Genomic DNA, 4,806 nt, shown 5'->3' on the forward strand with positions numbered 1-4,806 from the left:
CGGCGCTCCCGACGAGCCCGCCCCGCCTCGGGCGCTGCCCCGAGCGCCGGGAGCCCCGCCGCCGGCCCTGCGGACGTCCCGCCGAGCCGCCTCCACGAAGCCCTTCCCCAGCAACGCGACTGCTGTTTACAACGTGAGCGGAGCCATGCGCCTGCCCGTGGTTGGCCGAGTACCGCGGCGGGGCGGGGGGTGCAGCCAGTGTCGGGCCTTGCCTCAGGGACCGACCCCCCGTTAGGGACCTTGTTTCCTGTGAGAAAACTGGCCCCGAGTCGCAACGTTTCCACTTAAGACGGGGGTCTCGGGCACCCGGTGCGTCGGAAGTCCGCCGTTCATGGCGTGTGGTGAAAAAGCCCGCCCGGAGCAGATCCAGAGTTGGCAACCCTGCCGCCCGCCAAGCTGCCCGCTCCACCGCCGCTGCAGAAAGGCAGAGGGCAGGAAGGACATGGCAGCGCTCCCGGGGGGCGGCGGAGGGGACACGGACATGGGCAGACCCTCGGCAAGGACCGGGAGCCATAGCGCGGGCGCAGGCAGGGGCGGGCGGGCTGCGCAGTGCGACCGCAGGAGTTTCACTGGCCGCGCGCGTTCTGGTCTGCCAGTGAACCAGGGGGTCCCTTCACAGGTACAAGTAGAAATAGATGTGTATAGAAATAGATATTTCTGCCAAAAAAAAAAAAGTTTCGAGTGCGTTGTGGTCCGGCAAGTGCACCAGACAGGTCACTTGACAGGTTGTTACAGGTGCGGTTCTGTATCTATTAGGAATAAATATATACAGAAATAAATATTTTTGCCAAAAAAAAAAGTTGCAAGTGTGTTTTGGTGTGGCAAGTGCACCAGAGCGGTCACCGGACGGGTTGTTAGAGGTACAGGTGTATACATATACGTATACATATATATGTGTGTGTGTGTGTGTGTGTGTGTGTATATTTTTGCAAAAAACCCCAGTTTTGCTGTGCTCCTTGGCCACGTTGGAGGGGTCGTGGGCACTGCTTGGCTGCACTTGTCATGCGTCTGTGCCCTTACTCTCTGCTCTCTCTTTAGTCGTCCCCCAAAACCTAGCGATGGAGCCCAGCGGCCTTGGGGAGACTTGAGTTCTTCCTGTCAGAGTCCACAGGCATGCGGCCAGGCCGGGAAGCAGCCCTCCAGACCTAGGGCCATGCCCGTACCGCACGCTGGACTGGCGTAGGGATGTGGGTTTCCCCCTTACCGCAACTTGGCGCGCCTGGGCAGAGATGGCCGGCTAGGTGCCTATATGCCAGACTTCGGTCCTGAGCCAACCTTTTCCAAAGACGGGGGGTGCTGGGTCTGAAGAGCTGCGCTCCAGCTCATCCCAGAGACCGCCAGCCACTGCACGCTCACACCGCACCTTCCCCAGAGTTCGAGGCTGCTCACGTGTGAGCTTTCGGCTGGGACCCATCTGTAATTAACCCGCAGCTTCAGTCGCGGGAGGTGATGAAGGAGCAGGTGCGGGAGAGCCGGTGGATGCTCGCGCACCTCCGCGGAGAGGCACGGCCAGGTAGCCGTGACGGAAACTGTACCTACGGCGTTCTCTAGGGCACTGCTGCTCTGCTTCCCGTCAGGAATATCACTGCACGCGCCGTCGAAACTGCGTAGGCCTTAAATGCCAGAGGCTGAGAGAGAGGAATAGAGGGGATGAAAAAACCCCTGCTCATACCCAATTCTCTCATCCTTCCTGCATCCACTCTCTGCCCTTGTGTGACAAGAGCCAGGGCGAGATGGACCCGACCCACCCAAATTTGCCTGACCCAGTAAATGGCGGTTCTACCGTTGTTTCTCACATGGGATGAAAAGTCAGCCGACTGCAAGACCCAGAAACATGGCCAAAGAAGTGATCCTGGGTGAGTTCCTCTCCAGGCACCTTGGTCTTGCTACTGTAGGTCAGCTGCAGCGCGGCTGTACTGCTCTCTAGTATCGCACGTGCATAGGTATCACACATTCATGTCCATCTCTGGAGTCAGAGGGGCTGTCTGCTGTGTTATGGTTCGGGGCTAGGTGTTATAAACTGACCATAAAAACAGGATCAAAAATGACCACCGTCAAGCAGCACACCTGGGGGAAAAAACTCAAAAAACCCGTGCAGGCATTGTGCCCCACACACTTCTGGCGTCTGAGCTGAAGCTCTGGGTAATATCTGGTAGGTTTTTCGCATTCAGCTTTCTTTTGTTTCTATGCAGCCCGTGCCTTATAAATGCCTGTGAATGTTACTGGAAAGGCGTATGCAGATAAAGGGCAGTGCTGACATTGAGTTATTCTTAAACCAGCATAAGTTTAAGAGAAACATCTGTTAGCAAGGTATTTGGTCTATGAATTCATCAACACGGGGAAAAATACTGTTGTAACTATTTCAGTTGTACCATGCTGGACACTGGTTTTGGGTGGGGGGCGGGGGGGTGTTTAACAGTGGAAAACAATTTGCGAGGGGCCACTGTGCACCTTCCTCGAGTGAAAAAACATTTTCATTGACAGTTTTCCAGTCTATAAACAACGTTTATGTAAGTGTCCGGCTTTTAACACAGTCCTCCAGATCAGAAAAAGCAGCCGACCCACAACAGCTATGGCACAAGGGAGCCGAGCTCCAATGTTTCACCCCTGGCACCTGGATACCTCGCTCACATTTGTGACTAACACCCCATTTCCACGTTTTGTTGGAGCATTTCTCCCCTAGCAATTTAATCCCCTTCCAGAACACCTTGCATCTCCCTCTAGCGAGCTGCCCTCTCTTAACGGCCTTGCAAAGGGTTACACCGATCTTATGCAACGCTGTGTAAGAGGAGGGCCACTCTGGGACAGCAATCCAGCCGAGGCTGGTGTGGCGTGGGCCCTTGTCAGAAGTCCTGGTGTGCTGGAGTTGCTTATTAGTTATTAAAGAGCATGAGTCATGGGGAAAGCTGCGCTGCTTAACCCAGTACTCGATTCCTTAAGATGTAAATACATAAACCCCAAACCACAAAAAGAATAACCGCGGATGGAGACAGTGTACCTTTTGCTGAGGGGGTTGGAATATTTTCCTGCCAAAATAGCGCTTCCTCGGGCCCAAGAAGGCAAACGCATCCTGATGTCGCTCCCTCTGATGTCAGTGTGGAGTTGCACCTGGGGCGAATTTGGCCCATGCAAACGTGGTGCGTATTCAGCCCAAAGCAGCGAGTGCCAAAACGCAGGACAGTGCAGAGGGCGTATTTTGGCCCCTGGATTCAGCCCATTTAAAACAGACTCAGATGAGGCGACTGGCTACATACCTGCCTGCAAGCCGCAATAGAGCTGGTCTGGTCTTTTTGTGCACGGCCTTTTCCTCTCGGTCCATGCTGAGCTGCCTTCCAGGGACCACCTCCACCTGGACATACCGCTGGGCCGGACCGACAGCTTCTCCTGGAGCTCAACCTGGGAGACTGTTGGGGTTTCACTCTGCAAAGGAGGCTGGTTGGACAACAGGTTCATTCATACAAATACACCTGCCGACCCTGCTAAAAAACATCTCCTGCCCATATCTGAGGAGTCCTGTGGCTGTTCGCTGAGCAAATTGCAGTCCAGTGCTGCATGCTACTAGTATGGGTTGACTTTTTCTGCAGAGGCAACGGAGTGACCCCCCCCAGTTTGCTTTTCTTTTTTCTTCCAATCTGAAAAAGGATCTGCACAGAAGCCCCTGGGCCCTGGTGATTGTGCATACAGTAGTAATGTCTGATCCCAGCCTGCTTGGTGCAGGGGCTGGACCCGATGATCTTCCGAGGTCCCTTCCAGTCTACAAATCGATGAGGAACATTTGTGTGCTTCCTAGGTGTAACTTGCCCGACGCTGGAGCTGCAGATGCTCCGAACCTCTGGAAATCAGGCCAGCTTGGTTCGTAAGATTGCCTGTCTCCTCGATGGCAGCTTTTCAGGACCTGCCTGTGGACTCGGGTGGAGAGATACCTTCCCAAACCAGTTCTCGTCTCCCTTGTTATTTTTAGAGCAGCTGCACCTTTGGGGCTCTGAAGTTTGCAAACAATCGGCCTTGTGCAAAACTCGTCTCACCAGATTTGTGCCTGAGCAGAAACCGACTTAAAAAAAAAAAATGAAGTCGTATGTCACGGGTGTTTTAATGGCATGAATCGGGGCGCAGAGGCCTCCAATGGATGAGGACCTACTCCCTCCCTCTGTCTCCTTTCAACTGGATAAGCTTGTCAATTAAAACAAAGGGAGTTGAAAGACCCACTCCCAGGACCTGGATACTTTTCTTCCAAAGCAGCTCATAATTAGAGACCTAAACAGGCAACAGCAAAAGCACATGCTTGAAAGGCAAAAGGAACATCCTGAAAACCTCCAGATGCCTCTGAACTCGCAGAAGCCGGCCGGTCCCCTGAGCATGCGCTTTCAGGAAACTTGGACTTGGCCTGAGCTATATAAAGGTGACTGATTCAGCCCTGATCACGTTTCTACAATAAAGTCTCTTGTTCTGGGCTTAATTATCTCCTGATTGACACTGTTGCAAATCACAGCAGAATTAGGCACACGGTGTGTCCTTCGAAGCGACTGTTTATAGACAAGATGTATGTAAAAAACACTACCATAGGCTGGCACGCTGTAAAGACACAAAGGTAAAATTTGGGGGAGCCAGAAACGTTAAAGGAGTAGGATCACAGGAGCAGGGTCGTCGAAGAAGTAGGAGGATCACAGGAGTCGGCTGGCTTTCTTTGCTTTCTTTCAGTTCTTTGCTGGTACGATTTCAGCTGTAGTTAGAGTTGCATGTCTGAATTGTAAAACCGCTGTTCTAGGCTGGATGATGTTGCGTAGCTGGTCTGACTTAGCTCGCTCC

General features: G+C 53.2%; 1 protein-coding gene across 1 annotated transcript in view; it reads right to left on the bottom strand.

Moving 5' to 3' along the window:
• The window catches only part of BMP4 (bone morphogenetic protein 4), a 3,798-nt gene extending 2,286 nt beyond the window's left edge, over positions 1-1,512 (bottom strand). The window contains exon 1 of the mRNA XM_019556623.1: positions 1,508-1,512. The gene's annotated coding sequence lies outside the window, so the exon portion shown is untranslated. The remainder of the gene's footprint in view (positions 1-1,507) is intronic.
• Positions 1,513-4,806: the final 3,294 nt, after the last annotated feature.

Source organism: Crocodylus porosus, unplaced genomic scaffold (assembly GCF_001723895.1).
Source record: "Crocodylus porosus isolate Cpor-Errol unplaced genomic scaffold, CroPor_comp1, whole genome shotgun sequence".
In the NCBI taxonomy this organism is placed as follows: Eukaryota; Metazoa; Chordata; order Crocodylia; family Crocodylidae; genus Crocodylus; species Crocodylus porosus.